The sequence below is a fragment of the Oncorhynchus mykiss genome, chromosome 5 (assembly GCF_013265735.2).
Source record: "Oncorhynchus mykiss isolate Arlee chromosome 5, USDA_OmykA_1.1, whole genome shotgun sequence".
Lineage (NCBI taxonomy): Eukaryota > Metazoa > Chordata > Actinopteri > Salmoniformes > Salmonidae > Oncorhynchus > Oncorhynchus mykiss.
Window position 1 is genome coordinate 86,022,670 of NC_048569.1, and position 27,773 is coordinate 86,050,442.

Here is a 27,773-nt window from a genome sequence, read left to right on the forward strand (position 1 = left end):
AGGACAACTGCAATGTATTGAGGAGAGGATGGATGGGGCCATGTATCGCGAGATCTTGGCCAACAACCTCCTCCCCTCAGTAAGAGCATTGAAGATGGGTCGTGGCTGGGTCTTCCAGCATGACAATGACCCGAAACACACAGACAGGGCAACTAAGGAGTGGCTCCGTAAGAAGCATCTCAAGGTCCTGGAGCCAGTCTCCAGATCTGAACCCAATAGAAAATCTTTAAAGGGAGCTGAAAGTCCGTATTGACAGCCCCGAAACCTGAAGGATCTGGAGAAGGTCTGTATGGAAGAGTGGGCCAAAATCCCTGCTGCAGTGTGTGCAAACCTGGTCAAGAACTACAAGAAATGTATGATCTCTGTAATTGCAAACAAAGGTTTCTGTACCAAATATTAAGTTCTGCTTTTCTGATGTATCAAATACTTATATCATGCAATAAAATGCAAATTAATTACTTAAATCATACAATGTGATTTTCTGGATTTTTGTTTTTGTTCTGGATTCCGTCTCTCACAGTTGAAGTGTACCTATTATAAAAATTAGACCTCTACATGCTTTGTAAGTAGGAAAACCTGCAAAATCGGCAGTGTATCAAATACTTGTTCTCCCCACTGTACCTGGCCATTACAACAGATCAAAGATGTTTGATCATATTTCGTAGTTACTGAGTTATGCCTTTGTAGGGCAGTATAGTCTTTAGAAAGAGTTGTGTTTTTGCGGACCGTAGTGTTTTTGTGAACATTACTGTGGTACTGTAAATGAGAATGTGTTCTCAGTCAACTTACCAGGTAAAATAATGGATAATAATAAATTAAATAAATTTACTATAGTTTTTTTATGGGGGGGGGGGGGAATACTGTAGTATTTACTCTATTATTCTACACACATTAATTTGGAAGTATTGCTCTCTGCGCCTGACTCTACACCCACAACTCCTAGACTTCCATGACAGAAGCCCGCACCAGGAACATGGAGTCAGCAGGAGCAGCTACGCCCCCCCTCCCATCCATGGAACAGCGTGTCCTCCATCACACAGCCATCCTACACCGGATTGGAACGGTGATGGATCAAATGATGGAGAGAATGGATAGATGGGAGAGGAGCGGCCTCCCTACTTCGTCTACAGCTCCACTTCAGCCTGTGCTACCAAATTCTCCGGCGGCGTCCGGACCCAGCGCTCTTCAGCTCGCGCCCCCGAGGGATGACGATGGAACGTCTGCCGGGTGCAAGGGGTTCCTGCTCCAGCTAGAGCTTTACCTAGCTACCATTCGCCCGACTCCCTCGGGAGAGGAGAGTGTGATTGTCCTCGTCTCCTGCCTGACGGGCAGAGCCCTGGAGTGGGCCAACGCGGTCTGTGAGGGTCCAGACTCAGCAAGGGACCAGTACCTTGAGTTCACCTGCCGTTTCCGGGCTGTGTTCGACCACCCACCGGAGGGGCGAGCGGCAGGTGAACGGCTGTTCCACCTTAGGCAGGAGACGAGGAGTGCGCAGGACTTCGCGCTGGAGTTTCGGACCCTAGCCGCTGGAGCGGGGTGGAACGACAGGGCCCTGATGGACCACTACCGGTGTAGCCTCCGGGAGGATGTCCGCAGGGAGTTAGCTTGTCGGGACGCCACCCTCACACTAGACAAACTGATTGACATGTTAATCTGGCTGGACAACCTGCTAGCTGCTCGCGGGCACCCATGGAGTTAGGGGGTGCTGCATCTAGGGCAACCGGAGGAGGAGCCTCCTCCTGCAAATGTTGTGGTCGGAGAGGGTACACTGCCGACCGGTGCTGGAGAAGTTCGTCTGGGAGTCGAGAGGGCAGGCAGAGCACTGCTCGGACACCCCAGGTGAGTCAGGACCAGACTCACCCAGAGCTTCCTGTTAGTCATATGTTTGTACTAATCTCTTTTCCTGATATTTCCGCTCTTCCCAGCTTAAGGCGCTAGTTGATTCAGGCGCAGCTGGGAGTTTTATGGATCACGGGTTCGCTTATAGGTTACGGATTCCGTTGGTGCAGATAGGCCAACCCTTCCCCCTGCACTCCCTAGATAGTCGACCGTTAGGGTCAGGGAGGCCACGGTTCCACTGGACATGGTAACGCAGGGGGGTCATAAGGAGCGGATTAGTCTCTTCCTCATTGATTCTCCTGCGTTTCCAGTGGTGCTGGGGATTCCCTGGTTGGCTATTCACAATCCCAAGATCTCATGGAAACAGGATGCTCTAAAGGGGTGGTCAGAGGAGTGTTCAGGTAGGTGTATAGGCGTTTCCATCGGTGCAACGATGGTGGAGAGTCCAGAACAGGTTTCCACCGTGCGCATTCCCTCGGAATATGCCGATTTGTCTCTCGCTTTCTGTAAAAAAAGGGTGACCCAATTACCACCTCATCGACGAGGAGACTGTGTGATAAACCTCCAGGTAAACGCAGCACTTCCCATGAGTCACGTGTATCCCCTGTCACAGGAGGAGACAGTGGCTATGGAGACATGTCATTGAATCTCTGGGACAGGGGTACATTCGGCCCACCATGTCACCCGTCTCCTCGAGTTTCTTTTTTGTGAAGAAGGAGGGAGGTCTGCGTCCATGCATTGATTATAGAGGTCTAAATTCCATCACAGCAGGGTTTAGTTACCCGCTACCTCTCATTGCTACGGCGGTGGAATCATTTCACGGAGCACGCTTCTTCACAACTGGATCTCAGGAGCGGGTATAACTTGGTGTGTATGCAGAAGGGAGATGAGTGGAAGACCGCGTTTAGTACCACATCTGGCCATTATAAGTACCCCGTCATGCCGTATGGGTTGAAGAATGCTCCACCCGTCTTTCAATCCTTTGTACACAAGATGCTCAGGGACCTGCACGGGCAGGGTGTGGTGGTTTATATCGATGACTTTCTGATTTATTCCGCCACGTGCGCCGCGCATGTGTCTCTGGTGTGCAAGGTGCTTGGGCGACTGCTGGAGCATGACCTGTACGGCAAGGCCGAGAAATGCGTGTTCTCCAAACAAGCCGTCTCTTTCCTGGGGTATCGCAATTCCACATCTGGGGTGGTGATGGAGTGTGACCGCGTTGCAGCCGTTCGTAATTGGCCGACTCCGACCACGGTAAAGGAGGTGCAGCGGTTCTTAGGGTTTGCCAATTACTACCGGAGGTTTGTCCGGGGTTTTGGCCAGGTTACTGCTCCCATTACCTCACAGCTGAAGAGGGGGCCGGTGCATTTGCGGTGGTCAGTGGAGGCGGGCAGAGCTTTTAGTCGTCTGAAGGCGCTGTTTACCGATGCTCCCGTATTGGCTCATCCGGACCCCTCTTTGGCATTCATGGTGGAGGTGGACGCGACCGACGCTGGTGTTGGAGTCGTGCTATTACAGCGCTCGGGCACACCCCCGAAGCTTCGCCCCTGCGCTTTTTTTTGGAGGAAGCTCATTCCGGCGGAGCGAAACGATGACGTGGGGGACCGGGAGTTGCTGGCTGTGGTAAAAGTTCTGAAGGTGTGGAGACATTGGATTGAGGGGGCGAAACATCCTTTTCTCATCTGGACTGACCACCATAATCTGGAGTACCATGTTTTTCACCAGATTTCGTTTCACCATCTCTTATAGACCAGGGGGTGCCTGAGGACACAGTTTCTGATCGGGGTCCCCAGTTCACGTCCCGGGTTTGGAGGGCGTTCATGGAGCGTCTGGGGGTCTCGATCAGCCTGACCTCAGGTTTTCACCCCGAGAGCAATGGGCAGGTGGAGAAAGTGAACCAGGATGTGGGTAGGTGTCTGCGGTCGTATTGCCAGGCCCGGCCTGGAGAATGTGCGAGGTACGTCCCATGGGCAGAGGTAGCCCAAAACTCACTCCGACACACCTACACGAACCTGTCGCCTTTCCAGTGCGGCTACCAGCCGGTCCTGGCACCTTGGCATCAGAGCCAGACCGAGGCGCCTGCGGTGGAGGAATGGCTGCAGCGCTCAAAGGAGATCTGGAGAGCCGTCCAGGTGGGCGGCAGAAGGTGAGCGCTGAGCGCCACCGCAGTGAGGCCCCCGTGTTCACACCAGGGGACCGGGGCTGGCTCTTGACCCGAAACCTGCCCCTCCGCCTGCCCTGCCAGAAGCTGGGGCCGCGGTGTGTGGGGCCATTTAAAGTCCTGAGGAGGATAAACGAGGTGTGTTTTAAGTTACAGCTCCCCCTTACTATCATATTAACCCCTCGTTTCATGTGTCTCTCCTCAGGCCGGTGGTAGCTGGTCCCCTGCCGGAAGGTGAGGTGCCGGAGGTCCCTCCGCCCCCTCTGGACATCGAGGGGCCCCCGGCATACACGGTACGTTCCATCATGGACTATAGACGCCGGGCGAGGGGCCTGCAGTACCTCGTGGATTGGGAGGGGTACAGTCCGGAGGAGAGGTGCTGGGTAACGGTGGAGGACATCTTGGATCCATCACTGCTGAGTGATTTCCACCGTCTCCATCCGGATCGCCCTGCGCCTCGTCGTCCTCGAGGGGGGGGTATTGTCACGACTTCCACTGAAGGTGGCTCCTCTCCCTGTTTGGGCGGTGCTCGGCAGTCGTAGTCACCGGCCTACTAGCTGCCACCGATCCCATTTTCTTTTTCTGTTGGTTTTGTCTTGATTGTTTTCACCTGTTGCTTATTTTGGTTCATTTATCGTCTATTTAAACTTCCAGTGCCTGCCTGCTTGTGTGCGGGATTATTCCGAATGTCAGGGGTGAAGTTGTTTTTCTCCTGCGTAATTTGTTGTATTTTATTTCCTGGTTTTTGGAGACATACCTGTTTTATGGTCATTGCCTGTTTGTTGGCTGGACCAAGCGGAATAAACGCATTCATTTGGAAGTATTGCTCTCTGCGCCTGACTTTACACCCACCATTCCTAGACTTCCGTGACAAGTACACTACAACATTTTATAGTAAGTTCTACACATGATCGAGGTATACTACAGTATAGTATAATACAGTATACTGCAGTTTACTATAAAATTCCACAATCAAGTACTGTAGTATTTTTTCATGAGGGTGAGAGCCCTGGTTTTTGACCTCTTTACAAACAGCACTGAAACTCCACAGAATAGCCTTAGGATATTTAACACATGCAACCACAGCCACACACATCGAAAACACACACACGCACATAAACACTTTGTCTTCATTGACAGACTCAGTCTGTCTATCACAGGGAAGGAAAGGGGGTATTATAAATCAGTTGATCGGCCAGCCAGGGTCCCACTGAGGAGCATCTCCTCCCCAGTCTTAAGGGCTGATTGATTGTTGGTCTATAGCCCCATTGACTACTGCTGCTGCTGAGGAGGAGACCCTATGAACCACATTCTCTTCTCTAAGACTAAAGCCCACAGTCCACTGAGGTGTGTGTGTCTCAGACCTTGTTTCTAAAATCCTGTGCCACTACTCGCCTTGTGGTAGATAATCAATGACCTCCAGAGCCTCCTCTCTGTCCTAAACACACTCCTCAAGACCTCTTGGAAATGGCTAGAGGCCACTACTCACTGATCTAACCTTTTCCATTCACTTGTGGATGATGTATGATTCACACACGCAGGCTATCTACTTGAACGCCACAGAGAACAGCTCAATTCAGAGGAAGGTGGCAGACTACAAGAAGCAGCCACTGTGTTACCAACAGTAGAGAGGAGTGAGAGAACGTCCAGCCAATCACAAAATGTGTTTGATGAGCATAATGCAACCACATGTCAGAACACATGTTTCAAAACAGTCATTAGCAATACTGACAAGGTTAAAAAGGGAAGAAAAATATGCCCTGTACTAATTATTAATTAGCCTGTTTGTCTCTGCTGGTGATCAATAATGACAACACACACACACTGTGGGGCGTGCACACACACACACACACTATCAATGAAACCAGATTACTGTCACCACAGATATCACTGCAAGAAAGATTTCACCCGCTCTGGACTCTATCCAATTTCAGCTACACAAAACATGACATGTTGATAAAATATTTGTAAATATTTGCTTTGATTTCTCAAGCTTAGGTATTGAATATTAAAGCTTTGCTCTCAGAGTCCACTCACAGCACTGCTTATTGATCAATGTCAGTGTTTCCCCTAGGATTTTTTTCAGTGCGTGATAGTGTGTGTGGTAGTGGGAGTGGCCAGTGGTGCAGTTTTAGAGGCCCTCCTCCTGGCCAAAAATGTCCTGCAATCCTACACATCTTGTCATGGGGCAGAGAGAACATTTTACAATTTTAAAACTAGTTTCCTGCAATTCAACACATTTTCCCTTGTGCTGAGAAAATGTTCAGTTTTAAAGCTACTTTCCTGCAATTATAAAAATGTTGCCAAATTATGCCTTGTTCTTAACGCTATCTGAGTAACAAAATCAACGGGGCCCATGCCATTTTTTGAATTTCAGATTCTCCCTGACTGTCTAGTTAGTTCTCAAAGATGATCTTATTTAAAAAAATCTTGCTCCATTATATTTTTCTACATATCTGGTTCTAGTCATTACACTGAACACATTTTACCACCCTGAAAATTATTTTCCAAAATAAAATCTTTAAAAAACGGTGCGCCACTGCAAAATGCATATAGGGGAAGCAATGAATTGGTTTATTATACTTCACACACACACACACACACAGTGAGTGGTCTGATCAATGGATTTTGGGATGAATAAAAGAAAGTAATGGAAGGGATCTAATCAGACAGAGGGATGGAGGGAAGGAGGAAGAGACTGGGGAGGAAGGATCCAGCTGGGGAGGAAGGGATGTACTGTACTGGAGAATGAGAGAGATGGACAGTGAGATGAGAGCGCAGAAGAGGAAGGACCAGGGCAGGCAGGGTTGTTGGCTCAGGGAGGGTTCATTCACAAGCCATTGTCCCCTCCTGATTCAGAAGTACAGTCCAGAGACCCACTCTCTCACTGGCACCGCCAGCACTGTCAACTTAACACAAAGGCAAAGGGAGATGCAAAACATGCCCTGCATCCTCTATTGAACACAGGAAGCTTCAGTTCCCTTTATAATATGTAGTTATTCTGTAACTTTGTTAACTATATATTAATAAAATATAGCAATGAATGGTTGAAGTTTAAGGGAAGCAAACTGACCAACTTCTGTGTAAAATTACTTGCTAGTATATTACCACGTAATAACAAAAAAATTGACATTACATTTGGCTACATGTTATCTGTGCGACTTCAAGTAAATTGTGACCATGTTTCTCATTTTCAACTCAGGATGTTGGCCCTGGATTTAAAGCTCAGCTGGCTTCAGAAAGGTTGAGCCCCTTTGGAGATAATGCTCTGAGCAAACAGAAAGATAATCTTCTAGAGTCTAGGCTGAATATGATCCCAATGCAGTCTATTCCATATCCGTGTCACTCTCATACCTGTCCTTATCCAGACAGACCCAGGAGAACATCAAATTCCCGATGTCACTATTTCTATATGGAAATATTTAGGGATTTTTTTATGTTGAACTAATAACTGAAAAATGACCCGAAAGTAAGCATTTCACTGTTGTTTACGAAGCATGTGACAAATACATTTTTGTTTTATGTTGATTTGATAGTATGTCAGAGGGAGTCCTAAAATCCCATTAGAACACTAGTCCAGAAAGACAGGGAGTGCACCTGTACAACTATTGTGATTTCATTATCACTTCAGTGGTGTCAGTTATGTGTACATTTTCTGTCCGTTGAATGGTTTATTGTGTTAAGCCATTTGAAGCCAAGTAAGTCAGGTTAGTTAACATGAACCAAGAAAGAAACAATGTAACGTCTTGAAATGTAACGTTACATTGCTAGCCTGTTCATTGTCTCATTGTAGTCAGGGTCTGAGTCTGGGCCACCCGTTCAAAATGATCTTCGATAATTACAAAATAAACAATTACGCCGATGAATTTTTTTTTATAGAATCGTCACAGATTTTAAAAATTACAAAAAGTAGCCTACCAGTAGTTACTCAATCCAATCGCCTACCAATAGGCTGCAGCCTAGGCAGCACCCATCATAAATAAGACATCAATCATTATAGAGCACTGGATTTCGCTACAGGGAATTCCCAGAACCCTGTTTAGTGAACTAGCTGAAACATATTTAGGTGTTGTATAAATATTATTATTAATGAGTGGTATCTGCAAATTGCCTAAGAAAAGAACACAACATTAGACAAAACTATAACAGCATCATCGTTTAACGTTCGAGCGCTCTGGTGCACCTTACCTAAAAAGCGAGTCCACTTTCTATTCTCGTAGAAGGGTGACAAATGGCTCTTGCTAAAGCAGAATTTTCGGTAAAATGCGAATTTATCAAAAAGTCGAGTTCCTTTAGTTACCAACACGGTTTCAGTGCGCGTTGTTGTGTATCCTCCGTTCCGTTATTGCGACCTCGAGCCAACCTCGTGCGGTTGAGCTAAAAAGCCTGTTCCCGAGCCATCTGGTATCCTGTCATTCCTTACCCAAATAAAAACAGCACTTCCTTGATGGACTCACTTCTCTGTCACTAGCCAATCACGCGGGGGTTAGTCTATTCGGGGGTTCAAACTATTTCAAGAATGTATAGTCAATTCGGAGGTTCAAATAATTTCAAGAATGTATCATTCACAACGTTCTTAATAAAAATGGAGGAAGATAGTTTCCGAAGAGCTTTCTTAAATCTCTCTCAAGTCGGCATTCCTTCTCTCACCACACGAGGATAGTACTCTGGACCAATCGAGCGCGCCGAACCTACTCTATAGCGCTTGGTACTACGTCTACGTTCTCCAGTGTGACATGCAAACGACTTTGTCTGTAGCCTATCCTTACATGTTTACAGAAATTTGAATTGAATAGCCCATACATATAAAATTGTGAGGGATGGATAGATCGTCACTTTTTATTTGCTGCTGAAGCTGACAACTGATGGTATTTTCTATCTAGTTGCTTCTCTCCACTCCCCCTTCCACACGTGGCTGTGTGTGTTTGGTGTGTGCATACCTGAGCCACACCAGGGTTAGTTACACTGATTTCACATGCAAAAATATCCCTCCAAGCAACATCAACATGAGGTGCTCAGCTGATTCCCCAAATGAGCTTATTTTCCACTCCTCTCTGTCCACACAATCTCACACTGAATTCGTTCAAATATGTACGAAAGGTATTTTAGAAGATCTTGTGCTTTTTTGTGCGTTATGTGGCTTAGGGTGGAAATACACACATGTTTGTGGAACTTAATTCGTAGGAAAATACACATTTTTGTGCGACTTCATTCATAGGAAAATACATTTTGTTGGAGGCAAACATTCAAACAATATTTTTTAAGTTATTGGAGCAATGCATTTTGGGCAATGGTGTTCTACACTGCCTTTTTTGTGTCCCACTGTAACGGATTTCCTCCTCTTCGTCTGAGGAGGAGTAAGGATCGGACCAAAGCGCAGCGTGGTAAGTGTCCATATTGATTTATTCTAAAAAACACAACTGGACTCTTGAACAAAATAATAAACGTGAATCAACAAAACAGTCCCGTGTGGCGACAAACACTGACACGGAAACAAACACCCACAAACCAAAAGTGAAACCCAGGCTACCTAAGTATGATTCTCAATCAGAGACAACTAACGACACCTGCCTCTGATTGAGAACCGTACCAGGCCGAACACAAAAACCAACATAGAAAAACAAACATAGACTGCCCACCCAACTCACGCCCTGACCATACTAAAACAAATAATAAAATAACAGAACTATGGTCAGAATGTGACACCCACATTTACTTTTACAAAAAACGAACGTGTTAACAACCCAATATTGTTAATCAACCAGGTTGTCACCAAAATACTAATAATATAATAGTACCCTTACATTTTTATTTTTATTTTATTAATGCCAATGCTGTTTTCTATGCTTGTTTTCGCTTAATACTTTGGGATACTGGTGCTATGTCGATTTTTAGGAGGGTTGCCAGTTTGGAGTAAAAAGCTGTGTGGTATCAATGAAGGCATCGGGAGATACATTTTCATGATGGGAAATTAATTAATAAATTAATGTGGGGAAACAGAAGACCTGCAAAAAAATCTGTTTGGTTTAAATTCCCCTGGTGTAACTGCATGGTATTTGCAACTATATTGAGTCTGGACTGTGATCAATTAAGCCATATCAATGCAGTTAAACAGGTTAATGTAAAGTAATGAATTATGTTGCCTTACACTTATGGCAATTCCAAGACCGTTTCATGATGATTATTACGGTCGTGTCAATAATTGTATATACTTAGGCTATTGTAACAGGGCACATGCCAGCATTATAGGACTACTGATTCTGCCCAGAGGACTACTTAGGCTATTGTAACAGGGCATATGCCAGCATTGTAGGCCTACTGATTCTGCCCAGAGGACTACTTAGGCTATTGTAACAGGGCATATGCCAGCATTGTAGGCCTACTGATTCTGCCCAGAGGACTACTTAGGCTATTGTAACAGGGCATATGCCAGCATTGTAGGCCTACTGATTCGGTAGACAAATCATTTAAGTTTGTTAAGCAACAAAACACAACTTATCCTTTTTTTAGGATGCAAACCAGTAATACGAATCACTGTTGGTCCATCCTGTTCTTATTTAATGAGACCGATGTAGGATTTTCTATGGCCTAGAATCCAGTGATGAAGGACGAAGCTACTCTTGGTTCTCATTGGCGAAGACTGAACTAAAGTTATGGGTTATATGTCAGAGTCTCCTATATCACTTTGCCCAACATGTTATACCCCAGAGGTTGTAAATTAACCCATTTTAAGGTGATATACAGTCACTTGTATCATTATTATAGGGCTGTGAAACCCATAGCTGAATGGGTTTTCTCACTTGAAATTGCTGCTGACATTGAACATATTTATGAGGTATGAGGTATTTCATTTCAGACTCTCCTATGCCACTATTCCTAACATCTTATACTCCATTGGTTGTAAAAAATAAAATAAAAAAATAAACCTTTTTAAGTTGATAATTACTTGTATCATTATTATAGGGCTGTGAAACCCATAGCCAAATGGCTTCAGGCAGAGTATTTCTCTGTTTTGTAACAGGCAAACAGAGCTATTTCTGTTTTGTAACATGTGGTGTCCATTTATTTACAGAACTGTGTTGATTAATTATTGCTTTCTTCAGTGGAATACAGAATATTTATAAAAATGCCAAATATACCAAAAGATAAATCAAGCAGAGATTTACGACTATTTAACCATGTTAATCATTACTGAAACATGCAAATTACTAACATTTAACCAGTTAAAGATAAAGAATACATGACAACTAGATACAAATATTTTATTACAAATAATTCTTACAAAAGTCAAGAGTTGGCTATAACATGAGTACAAACAAAGTGAGTGTGTGTATGTGTTTGTGTGCGTGTATTATGGTGTGTATTATAATTTCCCATCATAAAAATGTATCCCCAATCCCCAATCAAATACCTTCATCGATACAACAAAAAATAAATGTATTTTTTCTCCAATCTGGCAACCCTCATAAAATTCGACATAGCCTTGTATAAAATGCATTATGAAAGAAACGGTGTATGGTACACGAAAAGGGAAGCCTTGTGTTAAATGCCTTATGAAGAACATTTTGTAATGTACTGTAGGCTCCACAAAATATGAAATGCATTGTAAAGAAAATTGTGTCGGCCTACTGTTGCCTGCATGGAAAAAGGGCCTTTCTGACTACAAGTGCACTAGCATCCCAAAGTATTAAGTGAAAACACGCATAGAAAACAGTATTGGCATTAATAAATAAATAAAAGAACAAGGTAAGGCTACTATTATATCATAATTATTTAGGTGACAGCCTGGTTGATTAACAATATTGGGTTGTTATCACTTTCGTTTTATTATGTAGATACATGTGGGACACAAAAAAGTCAGTGTAGGATACCGTTGCCCATCATGCACTGCTCTAATAACTTAAGATCGTTCCAAAGTTTGCCCCCCAAAAATGTATTTTTGCTAGGAATGAAGTTGCACAAAAATGTGAATTTTCCTACGAATTAAGTCACACAAAATGTATGTATTTTTACACGAATAAAGCCACACAAAAATGCAGAGAATCTGCTGAAATACTTTTTGTACATATTTGAAGATGGATTTAGTAAATATCTTTACAGTACATTAATACAGAAAAAGCTAAATAGTCCTAGCATATTGATGTTGTTTTTTCACAGCTGAATATATTGTTAAGTATTGGAAGTGTGTGTCACACACAAACATTATTCCTGTGTACAAGAGATGACTGAGCAGAACCGATCCACCCCAGAGACTGACGGCTCACTCTGAAATGACAGATGACAGCCTTGTGACAAGACAGAGACAGAGACAGCCAGACCACTGTGACTCAGCCGGACAGAGGGCCTCTGTTTGTTTGTGTGTTTGTGCGTGTGTGTGTGCGTGTGCGTGTGTGTGCGTGTGTGCGTGTGTGTGTGCGTGTGTCAGGCCCGACTCCAGGATGACATGCCTGAGGGGGCATTTGAAATCCATCGGGGAGAACAACTAGTATTGCTTAGAGCCCTAATAATACAAGGTAATGTAGATTGGTCCTATTACTGTTTAAATGTAAATCAAATCAAATGTATTTAAATAGCCCTTCTTACATCAGCTGATAGCAAGCAATGCAGGTGTAGGAGCACGGTGGCTAGGAGGAAACCTAGAGAGGAACCAGGCTATGAGGGGTGGCAAGTCCTCTTCTGGCTGTACCGGGTGGAGATTATAACAGAACATGGCCAAGATGTTCAAATGTTCATAAATGACCAGCATGGTGAAATAATAATAATCACAGTAGTTGTCGAGGGTGCAACACGTCAGCACCTCAGGAGTAAATGTCAGTTGGCTTTTCATAGCCGATCATTGAGAGTATCTCTACCGCTCCTGCTGTCTCTAAAGAGCTGAAAACAGCAGGTCTGGGACAGGTAGCACGTCCGGTGAACAGGTCAGGGTTCCATAGCCGCAGGCAGAACAGTTGAAACTGACGGTCCGGTCTTTTGGCGAAGCGCAGTATGCTGGAGGTGAACATGGACGGCCTCCCTAGTCACCTCCGCGCTCCTGAACCAGTCGTCCACCGCAGGAGCCTCAGTCTGACCCTGATGCCACGGCGCCAGAACCGGCTGGTACCCCAATATGCACTGAAAGGGGGAGAGGTTAGTGGAGGAGTGGCGAAGTGAGTTCTGCGCTATCTTGGCCCAGGGCACGAACGCCACCCACTCCCCCGCCCGGTTCTGGCAATAGGACCGCAGAAACCTGCCCACATCCTGTTTGACCCTCTCTACCTGCCCGTTACTCTCGGTGTGAAAACCAGAGGTAAGGCCGATCGATCCCCCAGACGTTCCATGAATGCCTTCCAGACTCCCGAAGTGAACTGGGGCCCCCGATCAGACACTATATCTCAGGCACCCCGTAATGCCAGAAGACGTGAGTAAATAGGGCTTCCGCAGTCTGTAGGGCCGTAGGAAAACCGGGCAGAGGGAGGAGACAACAGGACTTAGAAAAACTATCCACAACGACCGGGATCGTAGTGTTTCCCTGTGAAAGAGGTAGATCAGTTAAGAAATCCACCGACAGATGTGACCAAGGTCGTTGTGGAACGGGTAAGGGGTGTAGCTTACCTCTGGGCAGGTGTCTCGGAGCCTTACACTGGGCACACACCGAACAGGAGGAAACATAAACCCTCACGCCCTTTGCCAAGGTGGGCCACCAGTACTTCCCAGCCAGACAGCTCACTGTCCGACCGATCCCCGGATGACCAGAGGAAGGTGACGTGTGGGCCCAATAGATCAGCTGGTCACGGACAGCAGATGGAACGTACATATGCCCGAACGGAAACTGGAGGGGAGCGGGCTCTGTACGCAACGCCTGCTCAATGTCCGCATCCAGCTCCCACATGACCGGCGCAACCAGGCAAGAGGCCGGGAGTATAGGAGTCTGATCCATGGGCCACTCCTCTGTGTCATACAGCCGGGACAGTGCGTCTGCCTTCTTATTCTGGGAACCTGGTCTGTAGGACAGAGTAAACACAAAACAGGAAAAGAACATGGCCCACCTTGCCTGACAAGGATTCCGTCTCCTTGCTGCCCGGATGTACTCCAGGTTGCGGTGGTCAGTCCAGATGAGGAAAGGGTGTTTAGCACCCTCAAGCCAATGTCTCCACGCCTTCAACGCTTTAACCACAGCCAACAACTCCCAGTCCCCCATATCAAAGTTTGGGTTGAGCTTCTTCGAGAAGAAAGCACAGGGGCGGAGTTTCGGTGGCGTACCCAAGCGCTGTAAGAGCATGGCTCCTATCCCAGCCTCGGACGCGTCCACCTTCACTATGAACGCCAAAGAGGGATCCGGATGGGCCAGCACGGGAGCCGAAGTAAAACAGAGCTCTTAGCTGTCCAAAAGCCCTGTTCGCCTCAGCCGACCACTGCAACCGTACAGGACCCCCCTTTAGCAGTGAGGAACAGCCACCTGGCCAAAACCCCGGATAAATCTCCAGTAGTAATTGGCAAACCCTAAAAATTGCTGCATCTCCTCTACCTTAGTGGGAGTCAGCCAATTACACACGGCTGCAATGCGGTCACTCTCCATCTCCACCCCTGCTGTGGAAATGCGATACCCTAGGAAGGAGACGGCCTGCTAAAAGAACAGACATTTCTCAGCCTTGACGTACAGGTCATGCTCCGACAGTCGTCCAAGTACCCTGCGTACCAAGCACACATGCCTGGCGCGTGTAGCGGAGTATATCAGAATGTCATCAATATACACCACTACACACTGCTCGTGCAGGTCCCTGAAAATCTTGTCTACAAAGGATTGAAAAACTGATGGAGCATTCATCACCGTACCACATGACAAGGTACTCATAATGCCCCGAGGTGGTACTAAAAGCTGTCTTCCACTCGTCTCCCTCCCGGATACGCACCAGGTTATATGCACTCCTGAGATCCAGTTTCGTGAAGAAGTGCGCCCCATGCATTGACTCAATCGCCATGGCGATAAGAGGTAGCGGGTAACTGTACCTCACCGTGATTTGATTGAGACCTCTATAGTCAATTCACGGGCGTAGACCTCCATCCTTCTTCTTCACAAAAAATAAACTCGAGGAGGCGGGTGAAGTGGATGGCCGAATGTACCCCTGACGCAGGGATTCAGAGACATATGTCTCCATAGCCACCATCTCCGCTTGCGACAGGGGATACATGTGACTCCTGGGAAGCGCAGCATCTGCCAGGAGAACTATCACACAATCCCCTGTCGATGAGGTGGTTATTGAGTCGCCTTCTTTTTACAGAAGGTGAGAACCAAACCGGCATATTCTGGGGGGATGCGCACGGTGGAGACCTGGTCTGGACTTTCCACCGTGGTAGCACCAACGGAAAACCCTACACACCTCCCCAAGCTCTTTCGTGACCCCCACTGTTTGAGCCCTCTGTTGCCAGGATATAGTGGGGTTATGATGACCCAACCAGGGAAGGCCTAGTACCACAGGAAACGCAGGACAATCAATGAGGAAAAGACTGATTTTCTCCTTGCGAACTCCCTGCGTCTCCATGGCCAAGGAGATGGTGGCCTCCCTGATTAGCCCGGGCCCTAATGGTCGACTATCCAGAGCGTGAACCGGGAAGGGTCTAACTACAGGAATAATGGGGATCCCTAAACTAAGGGCTACCGCTCTGTCGATAAAATTCCCAGCTGCGCCTGAATCGACGAGCGCCTTATGCTGGGAATGCGGAGAAAACTCAGGGAAACAGACAGGTACAAACAGGTGGTCAACAGAGGACTCTGGATGAGTGTGGTGCAGACTCACCTGGGGTGTTGCCTCGACTCCCAGAAGAACCGACACGGCACCGACCGGCAGTGTGCCCTCTGCGGCCACAGATGGTGCATGTGATGGTTCCTCCTCCAGTCTCCCTACACGCAGTCCCTCCCAACTCCATGGGCGCCGGTGTGGGGGTGCTGGTAGATGGCACTGGCAGATCCCCCTCTGGACGTCTGCCGGATGACCAGCAGTTTATCCAACCGGATGGACAAATCCACCAGTTGGTCAAAGGAGATGGTGGGATCCCTGCAGGTCAGCTCACATCGGACGTTCTCGCGCAGGCTGCACCGATAGTGGTCAATGAGGACCCTGTCGTTCCAGCCTGCTCCGGTGGCCAAGGTCCGGAATTCCAGGGCAAATTCCTGGCTCAAATGGAAGATCCGTTCTCCCGCTGCTCTCCCTTCAGGCGGATCGTCGAAGACGGCCCGGAAGCAACTGGTGAACTCCTTGAAGTGGTCCAACGCCACGTCATCTTCTCCCCACACGGCGTTTGCCCACTCCAGAGCTCTCCCTGAGAGGCATGAGCCGAGGGCAGACACTCTCTCCCTTCCCTGGCGCACAGTGGCCAGGTAAAGGTCCAGTTGTAATAGGAATCCCTGGCACTGTGTGGTCGTCCCATCATACTCCCTGGGAAGGGAGAGACGTATCCCACTGGGACTGGCTCCGGATGGGACGGGTAGAGGCAACCCCGGTTGCGCTGGTCGAGGCTCTGTAGAGACTTCCTGTCTCTCCCAGCGATCCATATTCGGGACAACGCGATCCATCAGGGCACCAGATGATGTAACATAGCCGAATGTTCCTGGACGCGCTCCTCGACTCCTCTAACTGGGGTACCTGCTCCTGCTGACTCCATTGCAGGGTGTGTAATTCTGTTACAGGTGTGTACGGGAGGCGAAGTCAGGTGCAGGAGAGCAGAGTAGAGTTAACAGGCGCACTTTTATTCCGGTCAATAAATAAGAACAAAATGACATCAAAGTGCCCAAAACAATGAACATGTACAAAAGTCTAGCGCGTGAACATACCCACATAGCAATAAACAATTACACACAAAGACATGGAGGGGAACAGAGGCCCTAATACATGCAGTGTGATTAGACAATGAAAACCAGGTGTGTATGGAAACAAGACAAAACAAATAGACATATGAAAAATGGAGCAGCGATAGCTAGAAAGCCGGTGAATTCGATTGCCGAACAACGCTCGAACAAGGAGAGGAGCCGACTTCGGTGGAAGTCGTGACAGTCAATTCAAATAAATGAATTAGGCCCTAATCTATGGATTTCACGACACATACAGATATGGATCAGTTGGTCATAGAGAAATAAATAATAAAGTAGGGGCGTGGATCAGAAAACCAGTCAGTATCTGGTTTGACCACCATATGCAGCATTTGCCTCATGAAGCGGGACATATCTTCTTCGCATAGAGTTGATCAGGCTGTTTATTGTGGCCTGTGGAATGTTGTCCCACTCCTCTTTAATGGCTGTGCAAAGTTGCTGGATATTGGCTTGACCTGGAAAACGATGTTGTACATGTCGATCCGGAGCATCCCAAACATGCTCATTGGGTGACATGTCTGGTGAGTACGCAGGTCATGGAACAACTGTGACATTTTCAGCTTCCAGGAATTGTGTACAGATCCTTGCAACATGGGGCCATGCATTATCGTGCTGAACATGAGGTGATTACAGCGGATGAATGGCACGACAATGGGCCTCAGGATCTCACCACGGTATCTCTGTGCATTCAAATTACAATCGATAAAATGAAATCATTGTCCGTAGCTTATGCCTGCCCATACCATTACCCCACCGCCACCATGGGGCACTCTGGTCACAACGTTGATGTCAGCAAACCGCTAGCCCACACAACGCCTTAAACGTGGTCTGCGGATGTGAGGCCGGTTGGACGTACTGCCACATTCTTTAAAATGACGTTGGATTATGGTAGAGAAATAAACATGACATTATCTGGAAACAGCTCTGGTGGACATTCCTGCTGTCAGCATGCCAATTGCATACTCCCTCAAAATCTGTGGCATGGTGTTGTGTGACAGAACTGCACATTTTAGAGTGGCCTTTTATTGTCTCCAGCATAAGGTGCACCTGTGTAATGATCATGCTGTGTTGTCAGCTTCTTGATATTCAACACCGGTCAGGTGGATGGATTACCTTGGCAAAGGAGAAATGCTCACTAATAGGGATGTCAACAAATTAGGGCACAACATTTTAGAGAAATGTAACATTTCTGGGATATTTAATTTCAGCTCATGAAACATTGGAACAACACTTACATGTTGCGTTTATATTTTTGTTCAGTGTAGATGCATGGAAGTAAAAAGCAAAGGCCTAAATTATACATTACATAAAAAAATCTGCCAAACAACCAGTAGGCTTACATGAGGGAAAACCAATTAATGAATCATTCTGGCATGGAGGCAAGGTCCATAAAGGTTGTAGCTTACTATTTAGACGAGTTGCAGCCTCCTCCATGCTGTGTTGAGCCTCATAAGAAGTTTCTGATTCCATACTCCTTCCTGGTGAAATGTACTTGTCAGGTCCCGCTCAAACGTCAGCTGGAGAAGCTTTTCGTTGATGTAACGTGTTCACTGAATACGTTCTTCAGAGGGGCAAAGGAATTTTCACACATTGCTGCAGATGTCCCAAATGTTAATCAAAATCAATGCTTCAGTGCCAACAGCAGTCAGCATTGTAGAGAAAGCCCACTGTATCTTTGAAGAACACTGAGTAGGGTCCATTTCTTGTTGCTGGCTGTGGTTGTGATTTCACTTTGCAAGAATCCATTGACTCTGCTTCCGCTGGTTCAGTTTTGGTTTGATCCAACTGGTCATCAGGTGCTAGTGGCTCGCTGAGCTCGGCATCACACTCAAAATGGTGGTCCTCCATTTTTTGCTATTGGCAGTGCCTAGTCATTTTCGGATATCCATGCTGATTAGCCAGCTATAATTTTTTAGCTCGCCGCTATCAAAATATAACGAAGCCAGTAGCTACTAGCTAGCCTATTATTAGCTGTAGCTGTCTTGAAAAGTGAACAAAGAAAACATTTTTACCCTCTCTGTGAGAAAAAAAAACGGTCAATTTCAACCTGCCCTGGGTGGATCCAATGAGCTTCCTAAACAAGGTAATGAAGGTGGTACCTTGTGACATTCCAATAGGAATGCATTTTTGGATTTGACTAAATATGACATTATTACATCCACCCTCCCTCCCCCTCCTCAGATCAAGAGCGCACACCCAGCAGAGCACTGTACCAGTCTGTGCAACTGGCAGTGACTGTGTGAGGTGAACCCACTTTTTAGGACACATGAAAATATTTTTTCCCTATTCAGCAAAAGTGGGAGAATAGGGCTTGAAATAATTGAAATGTTTTCTAAATATAGCAGCAATCAAATTGTAAATGACTTACTATAAAATTTCACCCTCCTTATAACTGTAAAAATAAATATGATCACACTTAGTGACAGTACAAAATTGGCATCATTTCATAGAACTGACAACAGAGAATGGTCTGCCCTGCGTCCTCTGAGCAATGCAGAGACACTTTAAGCACAAAGTGATTTTGTCCTTCTTTGATCAAGAGAAAGTTATTTAGTATTTTTTTTCACGTTGAGAGCTCGTTACCTTGAGTGCGTTCTCCCCAATTAGAGTGACACCAACCTCCTGTGGTGTGGGTGTAGGTAGTGTGTGTGTATGTGTGCGTTGGAGAGTCAGAGAAAGTATGTGTGAGTGTGCGGGTAGAGTCTAGTGTGTGTAATAGAGTCAGGGCAGAGTTACTGCAAAAAAGGGTCAATGCAGGTCCGGGTAGACATTTGATTAGCTATTTAGCAGTCTTGCTTAGCAGTCTTATGGTTTGGGAGTAGAAGCTGCTCAGGGTCCTGTTGGTTCCAGACTTGGTGCACTGGTACCACTTGCCATGCGGTAGCTGAGAGAACAGTCTATGGCTTGGGTAGCTGGAGTATTTGACAACCGCCAGGTAAAGTGGTCCTGAATGGAAGGGAGCTTGGCCCCAGTGATGTACTTGGCCGTACTCACCACCCTCTGTAGTGCCTTGCGGTCAGGTGCCTTGCTGTTGCCGTACCAAGCAGTGGTGAAGCCAGTCAAGATGCTTTCAATGGTGCAGCTGTAGAAGTTTTTGAGGATGGGGGTCCATGCCAAATCTTTTCAGACTCCTGAAGGGGAAGAGACACTGTCGTGCCCTCTTCACACCTGTGTTTGGGTGTGTGTGGACCATGTTTATTCCTTAGTGATGTGGACATCAAGGAACTTGAAGCTCTCGACACGCTCCACTACAGCCCCATCGATGTAGTGCTCGCCCCACCATTTCTTGTAGTCCTCGATCAGCTCCTTCATCTTGCTCACATAGAGGGATAGGTTTTTGTCTTGGCACCACATTGCCAGGTCTCTGACCTCCTCACTATAGGCTGCCTCATCGTCATCAGTAATCAGTCCTACCACTGATGATGTGTTGGAGTAGTGCGCAGCCATGCAGTCGTGGGTAAACAGGGAGTACTGGAGGGGACTGAGCACACACCCCTGAGGGGCCCACGTGTTGAGGGTCCGTGTGGCGGGTGTGTTTTTGCCTTCCTTCACCACCTGGGGGCAGCCTGTCAGAAAGTCCAGGATCCAGTTGAAGAGGGAGGTGTTCAGTCCCAGGGTCCTTAGCTTAGTGATGTGCTCAGAGGGAACTATGGTGTTGAACGCTGAGCTGTAGTCAATGAACAGCATTCCCACATAGGTGTTCCTCTTGCCCAGGTGGGATAGGGCAGTGTGGAGTGCAATAGAGATTGCATCCTCTGTGGATCTGTTGGGGTGGTATGCAAATTGGAGTGGGTCCAGGGTGTTTGGGATGATGGTGTTTATGTGTGCCATAACCAGGCTTTCAAAGCATTTCATGATTACAGATGTGAGTCCTATGGGGCGATAGTCATTCAGATAGGTTACCTTGGCATTCTTGGGCACAGGGACTATGGTGGTCTGCTCGAAAAATGTAGGTATTACAAACTGGGTCAGGGAGGGGTTGAAAATATCAGTGAAGACACTTTCTCTGAGTATGCTTTCTGGTAATCTGTCGGGCACTGCAGCCTTGTGAATGTTAACTTGTTTAAAGGGCTTATATCGGCTACGGAGAGCGTGTTCATAGCGTTTTCCGGAACAGCTGGTGCTCTCATGCATGGTTCCGTGTTGCTTGCTTGGTTGGGATATGTACGTACGGACACTGTGAGCATGACATCGTCAATGCACTTATTAAGGAAGCCGGTGACTGATGTGGTAATCTTCTTAATGCCATCAAATTAATCCTGGAACATATTCTTGTCTGTACTAACAAAACAGTCCTGTAGCTTTGCACCCACTCCATCGGACCACTTCCGTATTGAGCGCGTCACTGGTACTGACTGTTTGAGTTTTTGCTTATGGTTATGGTCAGATTATGGTCAGATTTGCCAAATGGTGGTTTGCTGATATCATGGTAGTGGTGGGGTTATGGAATAGACAACGAACACAATTGCATTTTATAAATGGAATTTTGAATGCACGGAGATCCTGAGGCCCATTGTCATGCCATTCCTCCGTCACCTACAGTATCTCCTCATGTCACCCATTGAGCATGTTTGGCATGCTCTGGATCGACGTGTACAACAGAGTGTTCCAGTTCCTGCCAATATTCAGCAACTTCGCTCAGCCCTTGAAGAGGAGTGGGACAACATTCCACAGGACACAATCAACAGCCTATCAACTATGTGAAGGAGATGTGTTGCCTGCATGAGGCAAATGATGGTCACACCAGATAATGACTTCAGATCCACATCACTAACTTTCTTTTAAGTATCTGTGACCAACATATGCAGATCTGTATTCCCAGTCATGAGAAATCCATAGATTTGTCCTAATGAATTGATTTCAATTGATTTCCTTTTATGAACTGTATGTCTGTAAAACCTTTGAAATTGTTGCATGTTGCACTTATATTTTTGTTCAGTAGATACACAGTACTAGTCAAAAGTTTGGACACACCTACTCATTCAAGGGTTTTTCTTAATTTAAATGTTTTTCTACATTGTAGAATAATCTATGAAATAACTATGAAATAACACATATGGGATCATGTAGTCAACAAATCAAAAAATATTTTATATTTGAGATTCTTCAAAGTTGTCACCCTTTGCCTTCACAACAGCGTTGCACACTCTCGGCTTGTTTTAACAATAGCGATATTATGGAGATTATTTCGTTTTAAAATAACCAACAGTGAGAGGTTGTAATCTGAATAAAGGGAAAAAGGCTATTCTTGAACATGGGGTGAGACTTTCTTGCTACATTGCTAGAGAACTAGTTCGGAGAGGTCTAATACTTCAATATTTAATCATTTGTGCTTTACAAATTCAGATTCATTATAAAAATAGGCCCTTTTAATTTTGTCCGGCTTGCCATTCCATAAAATTGAATATTTTTTGCTCATGTAATTGAAAAAACAGTCGCTAGGTGTAGACAAGACCATAACCAAATAGGTAAACTGGGATATAACTAAGGAGTTAAGAGTGATTTTTACACAAATAGACATGGTAGCAAGATCTTATCTATTTTTACTAACTTTCTATTAAAATGTATTGGAGTGAGATATTAATTTAAGGTTAAGGTTAGCAGTGGGGTTAAGATTGGGATTAAGATTAGGGTTAGGTTTAAAATGTTATGACTTTGTGGCTGTGCCAGCTAGTGACTACCCTGCAGAACTGCCTCCAGTAGTCATCCCAATAAATGCCAACCTGCTGTTGATCTTTCTTCATATGATGCCCTGTGGTGTGTGTTTAATATTATGTGTATTTCGGGGACAGGGATGGGGGGACTAAGACATACAGAGGGAGGGGAGGGGGGTTCAGGGGATTTACTGCTTAAGAAACACGCTTGTGATTAGGAAGCAGAGCCATCTGGTAGTCTGTGACACATACACACAGACACACAAACACAGAGAAAGACCCCCCCACACACAAACACACAGAGCATCACCTGAGTGGCTCTCTCCTGTTCAACCCCATCCACCACAATACCAAATGCTAATGAGGTTCTCTGAATTTAAAATAGTTTTTTTGAAATTTTCCACACAGACAAAACCAACAATAACACAGAGCAATCCACAAAATACATACATATGAAAAAACAAGAAGACGGAGACAGATACACAGTCCCCTCTCCGATTTCATTGTGGGGGACAAAAAACAAAAACAGCGATGTCCATGTCTTCCAAGAATAAAACAAGTTGAATAGGTGAACTCGAAAATAATGTCATTCTACTTTATTGACAATTGTTCTTCCATGATAAATATTTATATCCATTTCCCACCCCTCTCCCTAATCTCCTTCTCACACAAACAAACAATTATAAGTATTAAATTCCAATGGTACAAACAGCAACACCCAGATGCTTGGTGGGTTATGGGTTGGCAATCTCCTTCAACAGTATATTCGTATAGCCATCTCCTATAAACCGAACTACAGTGCTCCAGATATGCAAAAGCTTGTCAAGTTTACCCTGGTGGACATTAGTCAGTGTTTACAGAAGAAACAACCACGCCAGGTTTCTGAGCCACAAGGAATTGTTAGGTTTCGTGTCATCTATCCATGGTTGAATAATTGTTATTCTAGCAGCGTACCACATAAGAGCTACGATTTTTTTAGGACATTACAGTGCAGGGTTAGCCGAGTGTAGACCCATAACACATTTGAGAGGCTGTTACCAACTGGAGAGCCCAAAATATTTGAGATGTCTCTTTCCACTTTTGTGCTGCTTACATTTGTGGCATTCCCCAGAACATGCAGGGTCATAGTTACTTCTGACAACAGGTGTAGTTTGTACTTCTGTATTATTTTATAGTTTTATAGGAACAACACATTTTATTTGCTTTGGTAAGAATCCCATTCACAATTATCGGTCACCCGAAGGTCTTGTTGCTATGCACGTTTGCTACTATCATTGTTGACCTTGCCTATTGTAAAAAGGCCGCTGTATATGTAGTTTATTTTCTTATTTTTTAAGGAGCTAGCATGGACTATACATTTTTCCATCTTATTAAGGCTAGATTCCTCCTAGCTCCTAGCTGGAGGAAACAGTGAAATTGTGAGTGCGGTAAACCATATTCTTGTATCAATTTCAAGCCATCATTAAAACATATCATTCAATGTTGTAAATCCAGCTTTGTACCAATTCCTCAAGCCACGATCTATACATGAAGGAAAGAAGGGATTGATAACGACTTACACACAGAATGTCATATGAAAAGCTGCTTTTCTAGTGTTCCATGAGTCAATGGTGTTTGTGACAATAGAATTCTCCTTTAGGCTTTTATCTTGAGATATTTTCCCTAAAAAAGTTAGGTCTGTCAGAGATCCGAAAGCAACAACCCTCAGATTCCAGATCCAACCATGTTGAGTTTGGGTGTTGATCAATCCACTCAGAAATTGTGTGGACCAGTGATAGTACTGAAAGTTAGCTACAGACACATTTCAGTTGGACTTTTTCTAATGACATTTTAGGTCGCTTATTGTTCCAAGTAAATATGGACAATGCTCTGTGAATTGATTTGGAAAAACTTCCCAGGGATATGATTTGGGATCATCTGCAAAGGATATACTGTAACACCTGGGGGAGTATATTCATTATAATCACAGCAATACGTCCTAACCAAGAGAGTGACAATGAGGTCCACCTAATCAGGAGGTTTGCTGAAGTTCTCATGCCTCCTCCTGCATGTAATCATTTCTTCATAGCTTCCCTCCCTCTGCCGGCAGGACACACTTACCATCTGTTAGCTCCACAGCTAGGTTATAGTTGAACATCAACATACCTGTCAAAAATAGAGGGAGAGAGAGAGAGAGAAGGGCGGGAGGGAGAGAGAGAGGGAGAGTCCATGTACAGATTTATACAGCTAGGGTAAACCAACAACCTTCCTGTCGACATACAAGTTTGTTTTTGCAGTCTTCACTCCTTCAAGATGTGTACTGTAGTAGCATGTTAGATGTATTACTTGTTTGTCTGTCTTCCCCCCAACCGCCAGGTTACACACAACTTTATCACACACACAACTAGGCTAAACACAACCGCACAGCCTATCAGAGTTGTGTTATCAGAGAAAGAGAGAGAAGGACAGTCAAGAGAGGGAGAGCTTTATTTCATTTTTGTTTATTATCTATTTCACTTGCTGTGTCAATGTAAACATATGCCAATAAATCACATTGAAGAGAGAGAGAGAGAGAGAGAGAGAGAGAGAGAGAGAGAGAGAGAGAGAGAGAGGGAGAGAGAGAGAGAGCGAGAGTGGTGTTATATCAAACTAGCCAACTGTCAGGTTAAATGCATAGCATCCCTAGCTAAGGATTAGTTCATAATTAAATAGCACCATGCAGTGCCATGCAACAGTATAGATCTAATCAGAACTCTGCAGCCATTAGGCTTGTCTCTCTCTCTGGCTGGCTCCCTTAGTATGGTGGTCTGAGATGCTCTTCTTTCCCGCTCTCCTATGCTAATAGGATACATATGCTAATACGATACATATTCACAGTCCTAAAACACGCACTTCTAGGCACAGGGAATGGGATACACATACAGTCCCTCTGCGTGTGGTTCTTAGCACCCCAAACACTAAATGCATACTCATACTATCACAGGCACAAACACACACACCTGCATACACATACACACACACACGCACACACACACGCACATGCACACACTCACACATACACACACACGCACACATGCATGCACATAAACACACAAACACACAAACACACAAACACACACAGACACACTCAGACTCGTCTTCAGTTGCTGTGTACTTAACACACACTCGTCAGCACCCCGGCATACACACACACACACACACATTCACAGAGTCAGATCTGATGTTACTCATCTTTGTGCTAGCGAGGCGTGCTGAAAGGTTCTGCCTACATGATCCAGCCACTATCATTCCAACAAGATATCACGGTTTGACACGGTTTGACTTCAGTATTCAACGTTTGTCCAGGGTGGGCATAACTTCCAAATCCTTAAGGTAAGAGGTTAAGGGCTGGGATAGGGTTACAACAGAAACAACTCAATGGTTAAGTTTATTCTTCCAAATGGTAAAGGTAAGGGTTAAAGACATGCTCCGGAACTTTGCGACTACTAAGTATTTTTTAAAGCTTCCTCTTTGGGCTGGATGTGTCAATGTGTAGTTCATACATGCATAATCTATGAGCACAATAACTGTGTTAACTCAATTAGACATGAAATCCCTAGTTTGAAGGCAACTCTTCTGGAAGCTGTGCTAAACCATTTCCTCTACATTTTCCCCCAAGTGGACCATCCCCCTAGCAATTCATGTTCTAGCGAATGAGATTCAGCCCCTTGCCATTTGAATGACAGCTAGCAAGATGCACACAGTGCAGAGCAAGAGAGAGAGAAATGACGTGGTGCACATACTGTATACATACTGTATATGCACATACATGTATGTGACGTAGCACACCATTTTCGGAGGCCACTTTTCACTGTCCAGAATGAATACTAAGATAATTTCTTTACGGTTTGACCTAGCACTGGTATTGAACACGCGACCCCCGGACCCGCCATCCCCTTCCACAAGGACCTAGCAAACCGCAAGGCTACTTGATGGTAATAGTGCTCACTGTTGCCCCTAGTGGCCTCCATCTCCCAACATCATTGGGACCTGAATGAGCGTAGAATATTGCCTTGGATCTCAACTGACCTGGCTGATTATACGCCATAACAACCAGCCCTAGCAGCATGACATCCAGACGACTAATCAAGCTCACATCGTTTCCATGAGAGTGTGTGTGTGTGTGTGTGTGTGTGTGTGTGTGTGTGTGTGTGTGTGTGTGTGTGTGTGTGTGTGTGTGTGCGTGCGTGCGTGCAATGTGCATGCGTGCAATGTTTCCACGAGAGTGTGTGTGTGTGTGCGTGCGTGCGTGCGTACATCCGTGTGTGTGTGCATATGTGTGTGCATGAGTGGGTGTGTGCATGAGTGTGTGCATGAGTGTGTGCGTGTGTAGAATCTCTGCATGTGGTGCATATGATTATATCTCACATATATAACACATGCATTACACAATAACAACATTATGTTGTTGACACTTCTGCTCTCAATGGGAGATTTCCCCTCAGTCTTTCAAGAATCTGGAGTTTGTAGTCTAACTATACCTCTCTGTTCCACATTGCATCCAAGTACAGTAGCATGCAGTGCTGTGCTCTAACACATACCTCTGGTGTGCAACTCTCCAATTCTACCAACCTTCGTCTTGTTGAGCTTTTGGAAAGATTCCACATCTCCTTCTCCGTCTCCCTGGGTCTAAATATAGGGATGGAAATCGTGACTTTACAGTATCCCTGTATCCCTGCAAGGCTGCCAAACACACCATAGCAGATCCATCATAAGAAACAAAATAATGAAAGTATTCACTCACTAACATATGCATGGAAATACGCACATTTACAGAATAAAGATTAAGAGGAGCTTTCTTTCAATCCCTCAAGTCTCTCTCCACAGAATCCATAGTCTTATCAATTGAAAACAATAGCACCTGAAAGATACATATAAATCTTGCAGACATGCTTAAAAGGGTCAATCTGCAGTTGCTACAGGCTGTAAAATGCAGTGAATGTGTCACTTCAATAACCACTAAAATGTCCTGCATTTTGAATGCACGGGTTTCATTCCGAAATAATAGTAATCTAGCCTAGGCTTTAGACAACCATTTAGATCAGTAATGGGTCTTTTCTCTATAGTGTACAAGGTCCAGAAAGGCACATTAGCAGGCCAGTCATATTGTGTATTTTGTCAGGATGTACAGTACCAGTCAATAGTTTGAACACACCTACTCATTCCAGGGTTTTTCTTTATTTTTACTATTTTCTACATTGTAGAATAATAGTGAAGAGATCAAAACTATGAAAAAACACATGGAATCATGTAGTAA

General features: G+C 45.3%; 1 protein-coding gene across 1 annotated transcript in view; it reads right to left on the bottom strand.

Moving 5' to 3' along the window:
• Positions 1-8,480, bottom strand: part of pde4ba (phosphodiesterase 4B, cAMP-specific a) — a 348,841-nt gene extending 340,361 nt beyond the window's left edge. Inside the window, exon 1 of the mRNA XM_021604604.2 lies at positions 8,189-8,480. The gene's annotated coding sequence lies outside the window, so the exon portion shown is untranslated. The remainder of the gene's footprint in view (positions 1-8,188) is intronic.
• Between the last annotated feature and the right edge of the window lie 19,293 nt (positions 8,481-27,773).